Below are 18,978 nucleotides of genomic sequence, written 5' to 3' on the forward strand. Positions count from 1 at the left end.
TCTAGTTTTAAGGTAGACTAATTGGAATAGTGAACTTAATTAATTGTTATTACAATATTTATTAGATTAATGATAGTCATTGTTATGCTTATTGGGATTGGGGATATGTTCGTGATTAACTCTGAAATGTTCCATTCATGTACATATGTCCTTTGAATTATTTCCTTTTAGTATTAACAAGGAGGGAAAAATGTACTGTTAGTTAAAAGAAAAATAAGTTATGTACCTTCATAACGTTCCATGTTAGTTGTCTTCTTCTCGCCTTCTTTCTTGCTGGTTGGGTTCAGAGCCAATCCTCAGCTCTGACTCGGCCATCTTCAAAAGCTCGAGAGCTGCTTACTGGCTCGAGGACCCTTATATCCCATGTTGCCTGGCGCTAGATACCCAGATCTCATTTGGTAAGTCTAACTGCAGACATAATAAAGGAATCTTATCCTAGAATGCATAAATCCTACTGTAGAGACTACTAGTCAGAAAGGAATAGCCAGAGAAGACTCAGCCAGTGAAAAATCAAGAAGAACTCTTCTCTGTCCACTAGGATAGGGGGGATGGAGGGTGGGACACAAGAAAGAAGGTGAGAAGAGGACAACTAACATGGAATGTTATGGTAAGTACATAACTTCTTTATGTTAAGTTGTCTATCTCGCCTTCATTCTTGCTGGTTGGGGCAGCGTCCCTAGCACCTAAAATCCTGGGTGGCTCATCGGAAAAGACTCTTCAGAACAGTGGAACCAAAATCATCTCTGCTCCTGGAAACCAAATCCAACTTGTAATGTGAAATGAAAGTATGTGGGTTGGCCCATGCAGCAGCAGCACAAATAGATTCCATGGGCAACCTAGCCTGAAAGGCCACCGAAGTAGCTAAAGCTCTGGTGGAGTGACCTTTTGGTTTAACTGGCAATTCTTTATTCCTCAGTTGATATATGAATGTGATGATAGAAGTCAACCACCTGGATAAGGTTACTTTGGAGACTGGAAGACCTTGTTTACCTACTGCATAAGACAGGAAAAGTTGATCTGATTTTCTAATGTTCTTGGTTGAATGCAAATAAAAGCGTAGCTTCCTGTGGACATCTAACTGATGCAACTTATATTCTGCCCTGTTGGAGTGGTTAGGGAAAAACACAGGAAGGTATATGGATTGATTCAAGTTACTCTCTGAAGAGACCTTAGGAAGGAAGGATGGATTAGTCCTAAGAGTAACCCTGTCATTGTGGAACACGAGGTATGGGGGACAGAGAGAAAGAGCCTGCAGTTCTGAAACTCTTCTGGCTGAAGTAATAGCTACCAGGAAAAAGGGTTTTCCAAGATAAGAACTTCAAGGAACAAGAAGCTGCAGGTTCAAAAGGGGGCAAAATTAGAGAAGCTAAAATCAAATTTAGATCCCACGGTGGTGGAGGATCTCTCACTGGGGGCCTGAGCAGAGTGGATCCCTTGAGAAAGGCTTTACAGAGCTTATGAGACATGATATTGTTTTCCGACAGGCCAATGTGAAAATTTGAAATTGCAGCTAACTGAACTCTAATTGTAGCGGAAGCGGACCCAGCATAGAAGAGTTCTGCAAGAAATTCCAAAATGTAGAGTACAGGGGCTGAAAAGGGGTCTATACATTTAGCCTCTGCCCAGGAAGAAAAATGTTTCCACTTACTAGTGTAAGTTTTTCTAGTAATAGACTTGTGTGATGACAAAATGATTTTACGCACAGAGGGGGAGATATCTGGAAGCCTGGCTAAAGTTGGAAGTGGAGCAACCAAGCCGTGAGCTGGAGTGAGCATAGGGATTGGCGCAGCCCACCTGACTGATGAATCATGAGGTCTGGAACTAGGTCCAGAGTCCAAGGCTGCTTGAGAAGATGGCGATGCAGGAACAGGAACCATATTTGTCGAGGCCAGTAAGGAGCAATGAGGATCATTTTGCAACCCAATACGGTAGCTTTCTGAGTTAGCGTCGGGATTAGGGGAAAAGGAGGGAATGCATAAAGAAGTCCCTGAGGCCAATAGTGGACTAGAGCATCTCTGGGGGAATGCCCAGGAAGTGGAAGGAGAGAGACGAAATTGCTGCACTTGCTGTTGAAGGGAGTTGCAAAAAGGTTGCAGCAAGGTTGGCCCCATTTGCGGAAGATTTGGTCCACAACTACCTGGTTCAGAGACCACTTGTGAGGCATGAGAATTGCTCTGCTCAGTCTGTCTGCTATGACGTTGGACCTCCCAGGGATGTGTGTTGCAATCAGAAACCGTTGGGAAGAGATCGCCCACTGCCAGAGTCTGAGTGCTTCTTGACATAGGGGGTAGGACCTGGTTCCACCCTGCTTGTTGGTGTACCACACTACAGACATATTGTCCATTTGAATTGCAATGGTCCTGGTAGGAAGAGAGTCCTGAAGAGCCTGCAACGCTAAGAGCACGGCCCTCATCTCCAAGACATTTATGTGCAGATGGTACTCGTGAGGTTGCCATGTGCCTTGGACTGTTCTGCCCTGATAATGCCCACCACCCAATCAGGGAGGCATCCATGGTCACCATAGCAACTGGAGGGGGGAGAACAAATGGTCTGCTGTGGAGCACTGATGTGGAGACCATCCACCACGCAAGGTGCTTCTTGCATGCTTGTGTGATCATAATCATGTAAGACATGGGAAGCTGCTGGAAGGACCATTGGGTGAAAAGAAGCCACTGGAGAATCCTCATGTGAAAACGAGCTAGAGGGACAAGTATGATCGCTGCTGCCACGAGACCCAGAGTTTGAAGGACAAACCTGGCTTAAATTCTTTTGCATGCTAATAAAATCTTCACATGCTGATGAATCACTAACACCCTGTCTGGTGGGAGGCTCGCTGACATGTCTTTGGTATTTAAATTTGCGCCTATAAAGGTGATAGATTGACAGGGCGACAATGCAGACTTTTCGAAATTTATTGTGATACCTAGCCTGGAGCAAGTGTCGATAGTGCAGTCTCTGGCTCGCAGAAGGTGATGTCTGGTGGTAGCAGTAAGGAGCTAGTCGTCGAGATATGGAAACACCTGGAATCTTTGCCATCTCAGGTGAGCGGTAACTACTGCCATACATTTGGTAAACACTCTGGGGGCTGTGGTGAGACCAAAGGGCAGAGCTCTGAACTGATAATGGCTGGCTCCCAGCTGGAAGCGAAGGAATCTTCTGAAGTGTCTGTCCGTTTTGATGTGGTAGTACGCATCCTGAAGATCTATAGAGCGCATCCAATTGTCCTGACCCAGAAAGGGCAAAATGGACTGTAGCATGACCATCCAGAACTTCGTTCTTTGTACAGACCTGTTTAGCCTGCTGAGATCCAGAATGCGTCTCCAGTCCCCTGTCTTTTTTGGTACCAAAAAGAACCTTGAGTAAATTCCGGATCCTTGTTGGTCTGCTGGGACTTGCTGGATGGCCCTTTTTCTTAACAGTTTTGAGACTTCTTGAACTGCTTGGTCCCTTAGATTGGGTGGAACATCTGGAAGGGACTTGTTTGACCTTAAGGGGGTGCGAACAAAGGGAATTCTGTAGCCTCCGGATATGACGGACTGTACCCATTTGTCTTGTGTTATGTCTTGCCAGGCTCTTGGGTACAGTGATAATATTCCCCCGACTGCCTCCAGAGGTGGGCAGCCAGGCAACCCTTCAGGGATGCTGGAAGGGCTTCTCAGAGAAAGATTCTCTGCTGCCCTGATTTTGTGGACCCCCTCTGCCATGAGGGCGGCGTCTGTTATTGTTCCCATCTCTGCCCCTGGATGGGAATTCACCACGTGTATCTGGCAAGGCTCTCTGAGATTTCGAGAACCACATCTTTCCACTCTTCTGACCCTTAGGATATGGTCTGGAAGGAGTGGAAAAATGGACTCCTATGGCAGAGAGAGTCTTGCCTTCCTGCTCACACCTGGTAAGGGTATCCTTCACCTGTGATCCAAAGAGAGAGGAACCATAAAAAGGGGTGTTGGTGAAAGACGCTCTGAAAGGTTCCACAAAGTTACATAGCTGCATCCAAGCGTGCCTCCTTAGGGCCACACCTGTGCCTGCGGCTCTACTCGCACCATCGGCTGCATATGAAATGAGCCTCATGGAGGAGTTTACCACTGAATTAAGAGTCGCCAGCTGGGAGGCTGCCTTAGTCTCGGCCCCTTCAGCTGATGGATCTTGGAGTGTATCTCCAAGCTCTTTCAGGAGATCCCTCTGAAGACGGGTAAAGTGGCACAGGTAATTCAGGGACTGCATGGAAAAGGTCGCTGAAGAGAACATCTGCTTCCCATATCTGTCCATTGTTCTGGACTCCTTGTTAGCGGGATGGACAGATGAAGAAGTTTCAGCCAACTCCTTCTTTGTGGCTGCCGCTACCACCATGGCATCAACGGGGACGCCTGTGGTCAAGAACTGTTTGTCCTGTGGTGCAGTAATGAATTTGGCAGGTCTTCTAGGGGTCGGTTCCACTGTGTCTGGAGCCTTCCATGCCTTCTGAGCCACCACAGACATCAGTGGGTCAAAAGGCGGAGATACCCAGGAGGTGGAAGGTTGGATTCCAAACACATCCTGGAATACCGACTCATCCTCGGAAGGGCTTAAGGCAGTCCAGTTCCCCCTCTGCTTAAGCATCTCAAGGATGTCTGAGAAGGAGACATCTTCAGAGGGGGATCTTGGGGACCCTTCCGACTCCTCTAAGTCGGTATCCGATGTGACAGACTCGGGGGAGTCAACATGTTTCCTCTTGCATTTCCTCTTGCGAGGTGGCTCCTGTGAATGATCAGGAGAGGCCTTGGAAGAGGAGGATACACCCAAGGGGGCATCCTGGAGTGCTGGATCCCCATGCTTGGGGTCTGGAAGAGAGGCAGAGGCTGACGTAGGCACCCTAGGAGGAGGAGCCAATGGGGTTGATCGTGGGACTGACTCGGGGGCCAGTACACTCCTCATCACCTCGAAGGCATCCCTGCCTGGACGCAGAGAGGGCTCCAGTTCTGAAGAAACCAGAACCCCTCCCCGCACCGAGGAGGATGGCTCCGAGGCAGATGTGGAAGCCGAGCTCACCTGAGCCAAAGCCCCGAGGGGCGACCGGGGCTAGACAAGGGTCTGATGCCACTCGCCCCTCGGAGCCAACGAGGGAGTCTCGGCACCCAGATCCCGCCAAAAAAGGTACCATGGAAGGGATCGGAGCCGACAACGGAACCGAAGGAGAAGGTATCGTAGCCGATGGTTCCACGGCTCGAACCCCAATGAACTCTGGCTCTGAGCTCATAGGATGAGTCAGAGGAGGAATATCTACAGCTGTGGATGGAGCCGACATCTGATGAGGGGGGCTGGACAACATTTTGGCTAGGGCCTGCGATTTTAACACCCTACTGACCACTCTTTCCAAGTCATGGTCCGTAAGTCTAGAGGACCGAGAAGAGTGGGATGAGTGATGACTATGCTCCGATTGGAGCAGAGGCGACTTCGGAGCCGAATGTATCGACTCCAGAGAAGGAGACCTGGATCTTTTTTGACTCTCAGATGGCTCTGAAGAACGTGTTGGAGCCGACTGGGAGGAGGAACATCGGTTCCAGCCGGAGCCGAGATGGATGGTATGGCTTCAATCAATGATGGCTCTGAACTGGGAGCCGAAGGTTTAGGTGGCCTGGAAGATTTCATGGGCTGAGCCTTCGCTGGTGAATCTTGGGGTTTAAGCAAACCCCTCAGGATCAGTTTGTTTTTGCGCTCTTGCAGGACTCTTGGACTGAAAGCATGGCAAATCGAGCAAGAGTCTTGCAGGTGCATGGCGCCCAGACAATAAACACAAGAAGTGTGACCATCTGTCAGAGACATCTTCTGACAGCATGAGTCACACTTCTTGAATCCGGACGGTTTAGGATCCTTGGACATCCTGGAGGAAAACCAAGGACAAGAAACACACACACAGAAGGTTAACTACTAACCACTAAAAATTGCAGACTACAGTTACCACAACCAAAAAACTACAAGCAGTACTACAAACACTATAGATAACTATCACTAAACACTAACAGTGATACAAAGGAACTTATTATATATATTTTTTTTTTAAAAAGGAAGACAGAAAGAAAAGGTTATCCTCTAACTAAAACGGAAAAACCTTTCTGAGGTAAGGAAAGGGAGAGAAGGGGGGGAGGGAAATTCTCTAACTTAAAAGAGTTTCTTGGGGAGAAGTAATCAGGATCTAGAGAAAACTAACTACAATACAACAGTCTAATCTAACGACTAATTCTACACTAAAAACTAGCAGTTTTGACAAGAAAAATACAATAATAATAATAAAGTTTTATACGACCTGAACCAGTAGAACAACCTCGCAGCAGAAGAGGCAAATGAGATCTGGGTATCTAGCACCAGGCATCATGGGATATAGGGGGGCATTGAGCCAGTAAGCAGCTCTCGAGCTTTTGAAGATGGCCGAGTCGGAGCCGAGGATTGGCTCCAAACCCAACCAGCAAGAATGAAGGCGAGATAGACAACTTAACATGTGAAGCTTTCTTCACATTCTATTTGCGTTGCCATAGCAACAGTAAACAATTGCTGCAGTTTCTAAGGACACTGTGAAACTGCAAAGTGCATTTAGCCTCACAGATAACAAATAAAAGAAAAGTAATGTTGCTTATTTATTAAAATGAAAAACAACCTAAGCAAGGTAAAATAAATACATAATAGGACTATTTGTAAATATTTTATGATTTATCCTCATAGGATTACATATTCCTGGAAACACAACTGAAATGTTCCCAAACTACATGTGCACTTAAATGTAGCTGCTTGATTAAAAAGTATGCGGTGGTGGTGCTGCAGTAGCATTGTCACCTCACAGTAAGACGTTGCCCTGTTCGATTCTCAGCTAGAGCGTCTTCTGTAAAGCCTTCTTCAGCTATGTTAGAAACCTGGGCGGAAACCCTCAGATATGCTCAGAGTTGGTTCACAACAATAAAAAATACACTGAACCCACAGATATTGCCAACATTCTGGCTGACAGGTTCAGTGCAAAATTTCTCCCCTCCTTCACCCCCAAAAGAAGAAATACTTATCCCAGCTGAATGTAATCTCCCTGTCATCTCAGATGTCCAAGTGAGAACCGCCCTAAACAAAGCAAAAACACAGCATCAATGGGACCTGACGGTATCCCTGGTTGCGTGTTACGTGAACTCCAAGAGGAGCTAAACCCACACATAAAAATGCTATTTAACCCTAGCCTTACTTCGGGATATGTACCTGAACACTGGCGTACAGCAACAGTGGTCCCACTCCACAAGGGGGGTGCCTCTACAGACCCTGGAAACTACCGCCCCATATGCTTAACCAGCCTGGTCTGCAAAGCTATGGAAAGAATCATTATGGAACTCATAAACAGAGACATAGGGGACCTACAGACACTTGACCCCACCCAGTTCGGCTTTGTAAAGGGCAGATCCTGCCTTTTAAACCTGGTTGACTTTTTCAAAACAGTCACTAGAGCCATTGACGAGGGCAAAGCAGTCCATACAGCATACCTGGACTTGGCTAAGGCCTTCGACACAATACCCCACTCAGGCATCATAGATAAGCTCAACAGCTTAAAAGTAAACCCTTATGTCACTAGATGGGTTGCAAACTGGCTAAAGGACAGAACCCATAAAGTTAAAATCGCTGGAGCAATGTCAGACTCAAAGCCAGTCACAAGTGGTGTCCCACAGGGATCTGTCCTGGGACCCCTCTTGTTCGGCATTTATTTCTCAGATGTTAAAGCAAACACAGGAGGGCTGTGGCTGACAAAGTTCGCAGATGACTGCAAACTAGGCGCCATAGTCAATACACCAGCAGACACACACATTCTACAAAAAGGCCTCACAGAAACGGACAACTGGTGCCGGAGTCACGGCCTTAAACTAAATGCCAAAAAATGTATAGTCATCCCCTTTGGGAAAAACAAAGTACCCACAAATTATCACATAGACAGCAACCCACTGAGTACGGAAAAAGTAATCAGAGACCTAGGGACCCAAGTCGACAGCGACCTCTCATTTGATACCCACATTGCCAAAGTGGTTAGAAAAACATTCTACCTTGCACACCTCATCATGAAGGGATTCACATCCATATCCAAGGATGTCATTGTACCCCTATATTCCTCCCTCATCAGACCCATGATCGAGTACAATGCCCCATTTGGTATGTACCTCACCCGGCATTTGCAACAGCTGGAGACACCACAAAAGTACCTCACCAAGAGGATGAAGGGTCTCCAACATATGTCTTATTCTGCCAGACTAAAGAAACTTCAGCTCTATTCAGTATCATACCGCCTGCTCAGAGGTGATCTCTGCCTGACGTACAAGGCCATGTCCAATCAGGATCTGATGGACATGCTCCACCTCAAAAAATCCAAGTCCATCAGGACCACGAGAGCTAAAGACTTAAACCTCGGCACAAGTATGAATAGGACATGCTGGAGGGATAGATTCATAACCCAGAGGCTTCCCATGCTTTGGAACAAGATCCCAGTTCATATTGGGCAGAGCCCCTCACTGACTCTCTTCAAGAGAAATCTTGATGAGTGGATGGGAGATCGTAAGTTTACCCCAGGGGTCACATCTGTGTCACTGCTAGACAGGGGCACAGTAAACTAATTCTATTATATAAGGGGACTTTCTTTGTGTCACTACTAGACAGAGGCACAGTATTCTAAATTTATTCTGTACATTTTTTGTACCATTTCATGGGGTGGCAAATGCCACATCACTATGGCTAGGCTTACAAATACCCAGGGCAGATAGCCTAGTACTATACTATGAAACTATGAAACTAAGACATGCGTGAATGAGCGTACCTTCATTGAAGGTTGTGCGCCAGGGCCGGCAACTCGGCATGTAAAAATCTACTGCCAATCATTAGCAGACCGGAGTTCCGCTGTGGTGACCCCTAACTGGGAAAAGCCGAAAGATGCAATGACTTAGTTTAACATGCTGATTCCACAAGCTGTCTGCACTGTAAAAGTTACATTTTATATGTTACTTGAAATTGACAGTCTCTAAAGCACATGGAAAGATACATATTACTTTTTGCAACATGTTATCTTTGCAGTTACTCACACTCTGTACAAACCCACTTGGCAACTGATAGCTATTCATTTAAAATAGTTTGAATATTAAATGTGCCCTTGAAATGCTATTGACATTTTGACAAAATATAATCTGAACTGTAAAATGAATGACTTGAAAGAAGTGAAGTAATGCATCGATTCCAAAGACAGTTCTTGACACTATAGTATGAGTAAAAATGTATATTCACAAGGAAGTATTGAAATGTTTTAGTCTTCCAGTTAAAATAGCTTACTGTCAACATTTTGCAATATCAGAAAGTTTGAAGAGCTAGGAAATTACTATTATTTGTCTTTATAATGATTATTAGACAGATGTTAGAATCTGCTTATTTTAATGACTTGTGACACGTTTATGAGGAAAAGTGGACTCAATTAGATATTACAATAGTTATTAGATTAATGGTAGACACTGTTTATGGGTTACGGGGCATGTTAGTGATTAACTCTGAAATGTTTCGTTTATATACATACTGTCAGCTGAATTATTTCCTATAATATTAACATAATATATAAAAGGAGGGAAAAATGTACTGTTGCTTGTGAGAAGTGAAGCTTTCTTTACATTCTATCAACCTCGAACTATTTCAGTTTTTTTTTTTTTTAACATTCATTGATTAGGAACTGCTATATTTGCATTGTCATGGCAACTGAAAACAACTGCGGCAGTTTCTATGGACCTTGTGAATCTGAAAAGTGCATTTAGTCTCGCAAATAAAAAAGTAATGTTGTTTAGCTATTAAATTGAATTACAATCTAAGGAAGAGTAAATTAGATAACTTAATAGAACAACTTGTAAATATTTTATAAATTACTCACATTGGACTACACATTTCTGGAAACTCAACTGAAATGTCCCCAAATTACTTGTGAACTTAAATGAAACTGCCCGATTAATAAGCGTAACTTACTTTAACAACCTGAATCCATAAGCTATCTGCTCTATATATGCTACATTATATATGTCACTTGCATATGACAGTCTCTAGAGCACACAAAAAAATACATATTATTTTTGCAACATGCTATATTTGCACTAACCATACATTCTAAACTAACTCAATTGCCAACTGACAAGTTATTTATTTGAAACATCAGTCTAAATATTAATTGTGCCCTTGAAATATTGTTGTTTTGACAAAACAAAACCTGAATTGAAAAAGGAATGATTTGAAGAAGTGAAGTATTGTACAGATTTCAAAGACAGCTATCGACACTACAATATAAGTAGAAATGTATAAATGCAAGGAAAAATTCAAATGATTTACACTTTTACTTAAAATAGCTTATTGTTAACTTTTTGCTTTATCAGAAAATTTAAAGAGCTAGGAAATTATTTCTAATTTGTCTTTATAATGTTTACTAAAGTGATGTTAGTTACTGATTTGTTTAATGCATTGTGAGTCATGTACAAGATGGACTACTGAATGTTATTTCTGTTTACCTATGTTTGCTGAATTTCTTTTATTAGTACTGATTTAAAACATACTGCGGTGGTGGTGCTGTGGTAGCATTGTCACCTCACAGTAAGACGTCCTGTTCGATTCACAGCTAGAGTGTCTTCTGTGTGGAGACATGCATGAATGGGTATACCTTCGTTGAAGGTTGTGCATCAGGGCTGGCAACTCGGCACGTAAAAATCTACTGCCAATCATTAGTGGACTAGAGTTCAGCTGTGGACCCGGAAAAGCCGAAAGACACAACAAAAAAGTACTGATTTAAAACAAGGGAAAGAAAGGGAAGGGAAATCTCTGTTTTTTGTCAAGGGAGGAGAGGCTTAAGAGTATTCTAACTGCCCCGAGAACTCTCTAAGATGCTCTAAACACTATTTGATTAATACTTACCTAAGGTAAGTCTTGATCACCATATGGGTACCTATACATTCATTCTAGACCTGATGTGATTACCCATTCTGGAAGCAGGAGGTGCCCTATGCAAGGTGAGAAATGTCAGGGTGATCATAGTTCATTCTTAGACTCTGTTTTGTAAATCTATAAATATGTAAAAGCACTGCACACTAGAATGTAGGTGCCTCTACTCAGAGTCAGGATACCACTGATAAGCCATGTTTTTTCATAAGTGTAAGTTGAAGTTGGTGAGCTGAAGAGTGGGAAAGTAAAGGAAGACAGTGCACTTACAGTAAATTCATATTTCATTGGTAATCACTAATTGTCTCCTACAGAGTCCTTTTAGTCAAACTATTTTAGTAATAATCTATTTGTTGTTGGCTTATTTAGTGTATGCTCCTCTGTTGCATTTAATTTATCTGAAATGACATATCTGACATGTTTGGAATCTCTTAAGGGTAACTAAATATTAGATATTTTCTAAGTCAACATAATAATTGTTTACACTACTAACATTCCATCCTGATATATAAAATACTATAGAATAATAATAGAATAATATAGAATTTCATATCTCTTTTAAGAAAATTCTCCATATAATAATTTAACATATGGAGCTCAGTTGATATTGTTGGTTAAAGGTATGATTGATAATCCAATAGATCTATCTTTATCTCTTGGATTAGGAATGACTTTCATTCCATGTTTAATGGGAAATTCATATTTAGTTGTATTTGATACTTTAGAATTAATGTTTTATAGAAGTACTTTTTTAAAGCCTGACCAGAATTTTACCCTACTTGTATTTAAAGAAGAAAGAACATTAAATTACACTTCCAAGTTTACACACATAAAAATAACATTCAATGTTATCAGAGAATATGGTATAACTACTATAATCAAAATAAAAAAAAGAAGCAAAATGTTTCTTCCAGCAATAACTTGAAATGGATTTAACATTCTTATCATTAAATACTAATGGCTTAAATAATGCAAATAAAAGATCAAACCTACTAAAATATTTAAGTCTAAATAAGGCGCAAGTCGTATTTCTCCAGAAAACACATTTTAAGACTAATGATAGCTTTATTTGGCACCCTAAAGGACTATACAGTCTTAGCTCAATCCTCCTATAGAGCAAAGACAAAAGGAGTATCAGTTCTCTGGAAGAAAAACATAATCACTCCAAAAGTTATTTATAAATATGAAGACGAAGAAGGTCTACTAGCGTTTCTTATAATTAAATTTAATAACAGAATATGGACCTTTGTTAATCTATATTGGTTCCTAGGAATTGGAGCAGGAATGGTTAAAAAACACCTAGATTTTATTTCCAACAAGGGACTGCCACAGTGGTGCAGTGGTTAGCATTGTCGCCTCACAACAAGAGGCTCACCAGTTCGATCTTCAGCTAGGGTGTCTTCTGTGCAGAGTCTGCATGTCCTCCCTGTGGTCATGTGGGTTTCCTCTGGGTGCTCCAGTTTCCTCCCACACCCCCAAAGACATGCTGTAAGTGGATTGGACATGCTAAAATTGGCCCAAGGCGTGAGTGCGTGCATGTGTGTGCCTTCCATGGAAGGTTGGGCACCAGGCTGGCAACTCAACACCGTAAAACTCCACTGCCATTCATGAGCAGACAAGGTGATCCTCTGTGGCGACCCCTAACCGGGAAAAGCCGAGAGAGAGAGAGAGAGAGAGAGAGAGAAAGGAAATCTTATACTGGGAGGAGACTTTAATTGTACCTTAGAAGCTTCTGAAACTACCAAGAAGTCTTTTCGCATAGCAACTATTTCAAAATCCTTAAAAAGATGTATTGATTCATTTCATTTAATAGACACTTTTAAAGTAAAAGATGATAAATCCTTATTATTTTCCCATAAAGACCTTAGATTTGGAACACAAACCAGAATAGACAAATTATTCGTAGTTCAAGATTTACAAACAAAAATCCTCAACTTCTCAATAGTTCCATGCCCCTTCTCAGATCATGAATCTCTGATAATTTAAACCATTAATCCTCTCAACTAGAATTCCATCATATATCACAAAAAATAAAGAATTCAGACCCTGGATGTTGTCAGAACTATAATTATTTCTTGAAATTAATAATACAACAGAAATCAGTAGAGTCATGGTTTGGGACTCATTAAAAGCATATTTATTTGGTAAAACCCTTAGCTGGTACAAAAACAAAGTTAGAGAGTAGGAATCTGAATCATTAGACTTGCAAACCAGACTCTTGACAGCAAAATCTAAAAAAAAAAATCAGAATTGTCCTGAAGTCAAAAAAGAATTAGAGGAATTAAATAAAAAATATAATGAAATTCTAACACACAAAACTTGTCTAGCCTTGGAAAAATTAAAAATAAACTCATTAGCCACTTCCCCCAGATATCTACATACCTTATCTATAAGAATTAAAATACAATCTAAAGCAAATAACATTAGTAGTATATATCATGAAAAGAAAGGGAAAAAAGTATCAGATATAGGAGAACACTTCAAAAAAGAAGATTTAGATACCAACCAAATAAACTCAGATACAAACCTTATCAATATAACAAAAATTCCAGAAAACTTAAAACTAGACCTACAAAAACCTATATCCTGCAAAGAAGTTGTTGACAAGATAAAAGAAAGTAAATCTAACAATGCTCCAGGGATAGATGGTATAATTACAGAAATTTACAAACTCTTCCCTTCAACAGTAATCTCCCCTTTTCATAAAACGATGCCAGAAGTCCAGTCAGAAGCAACAATACCACCCTCATGGAAATATTCTCTCATAACACCAATTCTAAAAGATAATAAACCATCAGACATTTGCACCTCATACAGCCCTATATCATTACTGAATAATGATTACAAAATATTTATGTCAATCCTAGCTAACAGAATGAAAATCCCACTTTCAAAGACAATTAATAATGATCAAACTGGATTTTTATATAATAGGCACACACATGATAATATTAAAAGGATACTTACTCTTATAGGTTATGTGAATGAAGAAGATAGAGAAACACTTGTAATCGGATTAGACATAGAAAAAGCCTTAGATTTCCTCAACTGAGAATATCTATTTAAAACTTTAGCATTATTTGAATTTCCTCCTGCCTTCATCTTATTACTAAAAACATGTATATTAATAACTTAGCCTACATTAAATTAGGTCCTTTCACTTCAGAATCTATCCATATAACGAAAGGTACTAAACAAGGATGCCCTCTTTCTCCTATTTTATTTGCTTTGGCTATAGAAACACTTGCAGAAATAATATGCAGTAATCCAAGAATAAAAGGAATAGAAGTCTGTGACCAGTACATATCAAAAATAATGCTTTTTGCTGATGATATTTTATTAACCCTATCAAACTCCAGAGAGTCATTAGGAGAGCTAGAAGAAGTAATGGAGAAATTTTATAAGATTTCAGGTCTACACTTTAATAGATCAAAATCAAAATTTCTATTTTTAAATAAGAAAAACAACTACAAGTTACAAATAAATCCATCATAGGAAAACAAGAACTTACGCTAAATTATTTAGGAATAGTGTTATGCAAAAATATAAAAAAAAAACAATATTAATGAATTATATAAACATTATTGAAACAATAAAAATATATATAGAAAAGTGGAACAAAATTATATTAACTTTTGAAGACAGATTGCAATTAATAAAAATGGTCTTATTGCCAAAAATACTATATGTAGCATTAGCAATACTGTTAATTTCTGAAAGATTCAATCTTAAAGAAATAAACTCATGTTTAATAACATTTTTATGGTATCCCAAAAAAAAAGAGTAGCTTTAACTCATCACATTAGATGCTGGAAACAAGGAGGATTGAACTTCCAGAAATAGAAACATGTATAAAAGCATTTGTGCTTAAAACTACAGTAGACTGGATAAACCCAAATTATTTTGCCAACTGGAAAGAATCAACAACTATATTAACAAATGAATTTAATCTGTTAAAAACATTTTAATAGTAGACAAATCAAACAAACCCTGGTACATACAATGCATAAATATACAACATAATATAACAAAACCTTCTAAAACAGCACTGATTAATCATTACATCAATTCCTTTAGGAAACTTATCAATGCAAACATAGATCTAAGACGTTGGTTTGACCTTTTAATCCCATTTACCATCACTAAGAACTTTCCTCATAAAATATATAGGGAAACAATAACCTCCTGGGAACAAAATGGATTCTTATGCTGGTTTCAATGTGTAAATAAATTAAATGTTTTAGATATACATATGAAAAAACTGCTTACAATATTCCAACACAGGACTGGTTAACCTTACAAAGCATTCTAATGTACACTCAAGATTTATGCAGATTAATTAATAATTCCTCATTTAAAGATATTCCAAATCTGATATGTTTTCTGTATGAATTTATATATAATAGTTGTGAAAAGAAAAATTCCATTTCAAATCTATATAAAGAGTTAATAACATATAAAACAATTCCCAAACCATCATATTGGCAGCTCTTAACAAAGGTCAGTCATTGCAGTTAACAGAAGAAATTAAAACTAAAATCTTACTGTCAGTTAATTACACCTCTAACGCACAGTACTGGAAAATATTTAACTGGAAATACTTACATAGAGCATTTTTAACACCAGATAGAATTAAAAAGATCAGTATTACTACAAATGGTTTTTGCTGGAGGTATGAAAAGTCAAATAAAACAGACTGTATTCATATTTTTTATGAATGTAATAAAATTAAATCATATTGGAATGGAATCAATCATTTTTTACAAGCTTTATTTAATGAATCCTTTAACTTAACTAAAGCATTGATTATACTAAATGTAAATGAAGGTCCCTACCCGAATAAGACAAATGTGTATTTGTTATGGACAATACTGGCTATATCTAGGAAATGCATAACCAGAAGGTGGAATTCAAATACACCCCTGACCTTGGAAGAATTCTACACTTTATTGAAGACAACTGCATCCATGGAAATAAAAATCAAAGAACTACGAATCTATCCCAGGCTATTGGTAAATAATCCTTGGAAGAAAGTTATATCTTTGTTGGACACTCTGCAATAATCAATATTGTATCTCTGATAACTGATCTGTTAATTCTATATTTAATAACATACAGTGTATATAACTGAAAGTCAGGCTATTGTAAATATTGTATATAGTTTGAAATTATATTTAAAAATATTATGTAAATGTTATTTTAATTGAAAATAAAAAAAAATTGAGGAAAAATAAAAATATTATGTAAATATTATTTTAATTGAAATTAAAAAAAAAATGAGGTAAAATAATCTTATAACCTTATAAGTCATCCTAACACTAAAATTTTATAAATCCAACATTGCTCACATTTTGGATAATGGACATATTCAGTTTTATACTAAAACCTAAGTATTTTCTTTTCCACAAGCATGTGTAACTTTTGAATTAGAATATTTAAATTGGGAAGAAGGGTGTACTAGGCAGAGGGAAATTTACTTCCTGTAAAAGTTTTGTTTTTACACATTGTGTCTGTGGTCCATTTTCAGAATATTGCGATGTGGTAAGTTGTCATTGAATAAGTGGTACTCCTATGCTTTTCACACAAGTGCTGCAAGTGTAAAGTGCCATGTATCTATAGTGACCCAAAAAAAAAACAGATATCTGCATATAAGCAGATAACGCTGAGCACCCACATGAGGAAGGACTGTTAAAGGGGAAAAAACAAGAAAGAAAAGAGGAGAGTGTATGTGAGGAGAGTTCATAGGTAATAGAAAGATGTACAAAGGAAGGAATGCAGTGATGAAATGCAACTGTGAGACTTTGCAGAATTAGCAGGAGAAACTAGAAAACTGACTGAGATTGTTACTGTATGAAAAATAATATAGTGTACCATGATAAAATATATCTAAATGTCCCAGAAATAACTTATGGTAGTTCAGCTTTAGAAGAATTGAGTAATAGTACATATTTTCCAAGTGCAGTTAACTGACTGAGAATGTTACTATAATCTATGAAAAATAATATAGTGTGCCATGATAAAATATATCCAAATGTCCTAGAAATAACTTATGCTAGCTCAGCTTTAGAAGAATTGCGTAATAGTAAATATTTTCCAAGTGCAGTTAACCAAGACCAAGTCAATAGACATGAAAGGATGTTTTACCTTCTTTAGGATTGTCAGTGTACCATAAAGAACTGATCTTTGTTTATAAAGTAGATTTTCTGGAAAAGCTCACTCAGACTCTGTTACAACTTGCTGTGAGGGAAAGTTTAGTTTGTTTTTGCTTTTTTATATTTTTTTATTGTTTCATTGCCTTGTTCTACTTTCTTTACACAGTGTTTTACTTGCATTCTGCTTTTAACTGCATATTTAAACTAGGAAAGAGACCACAGCTGTCTCTCTTGTGAGTCACACAGAAATTCCATCCAGGTGGTGGTGTGTTTTTTAAATTCAAATGTCTTTCTAGTTGCCTTCCCCTTATATTAATTTGACCACATATCTCCTTCCCTCTCCTATTTAATTGGCTATTGTGAGTAAACACAAAATTATCATTTTTGAAATCACTTCTCCTTCAACTATTTAAATTTATTGGTCATCTCACTGTATTCTATAGAATCAGAATATAAAGTGCCCACCACCTTCCAGTCTGTCTTGCTCTTTTATAATTAGTGGCTCTCCAATTATATAGTTAAAGCTTAAGTTTCCCCCTTTCATACCCAACTGCATAGTGCGCAATGCAGCCCTTAGAATATTAACCCATTTTTTCCACCTTACCTTTAAAATCTGTAACAGCTACTCCAAGACATCCAGTTATTGGAGAGCCTACTTTCTGCTTCTTAGTAGTCATCTTGGGATTAGTGCTTCTGTTTTGTTCCTGGTGAGAGAAGGAGCAGAGAGACATTTCCTGGAATCTTCTGATCAATGGAAAGCTTAATAACAGCTTCATAGGTACCAGCTTGGAATTTGTGCTTATATTTTGTTCCTGGTGAGAGATGGAACAGAGTGCATTGATTCCTGACTGTTTTTGGTCGGGCAGTGAGTGTTTGTGTTTGACCTTCCTAATTGGTCTGGTTGCTATTCAAGGCATCTACCAGGAAAAGGCTACAACAAGCATATAGACCCTTGCATCATCTGGGACAAGACTGTGGATCACCAAATATCCTGTGGCCTGCTTCCCATCTTGGGATTGGTGCTACTGTTTTGCTAATGGTGAGAGAGGAAGCATAGCGGCATTGTATCCCAGCAGCATGAAGCTGTGGTGAGATCAGCACTAATAGCAGCCATTCAGGGGATTCCTCTCTGTTCATCATTCTTGATAAGCTATTTTTTTTCAGTAAGTACTACTTGATTTCCTTCTAACTTCAGTATATCTGCCTAAATACTTCATCTAGAAATCATAAGGGTCTACGTATTAGTTTCACCTTAACTGTTTGGCAGTGCTCTGTATAGATGCAGACACCATGAGTTGACATTTTTTCTCTAAAAGCACCATTGAAATTTCAACAGTACCTAGTTGCACACAGGACAACTGGTTTGCAGTGATGAGCACTGCCCCAGAGTTGCAAACTAGATACTCCTGACATTACTTTATATTCTCACTCTAATCAATAAAAAAGGATCTGTTGCCATGGATATGAATGTTCCCACTATCTCCTTTACCAGCTTGGTGGATATGGGCATCATGAGGCAATGTAGAAATTACCTACTGTTTACTGACAACCAGTTAATTCTCAAACAAACTGATATGGCATGTGAGTGATGTATTTACACAATGTCACTGGAGGTAAATCACTCATATAAAAGCTCTCCTGATGTTAATAAGGTTGTCAGTAATACACTTGCTGCACCCATCATACACAATTCAAAGCAGACACATTGAATCACATATGCTGAGGAACTTAAATGTAACCTTCCTAAACCCCAAAGACCTCCTAGATTAAGTACACATAACAAATACCCTCAGCAGTCCAAAATGCACTCTTTCAAAATAACGACTTCAACCCATACAGTCACATCTCATGGAGCCTCTGCTTCTAAGTCCATAAGGCAAGC

The sequence above is a fragment of the Protopterus annectens genome, chromosome 1.part1 (assembly GCF_019279795.1).
Source record: "Protopterus annectens isolate FY-2018-M chromosome 1.part1, PAN1.0, whole genome shotgun sequence".
Classification (NCBI taxonomy): Eukaryota; Metazoa; Chordata; order Ceratodontiformes; family Protopteridae; genus Protopterus; species Protopterus annectens.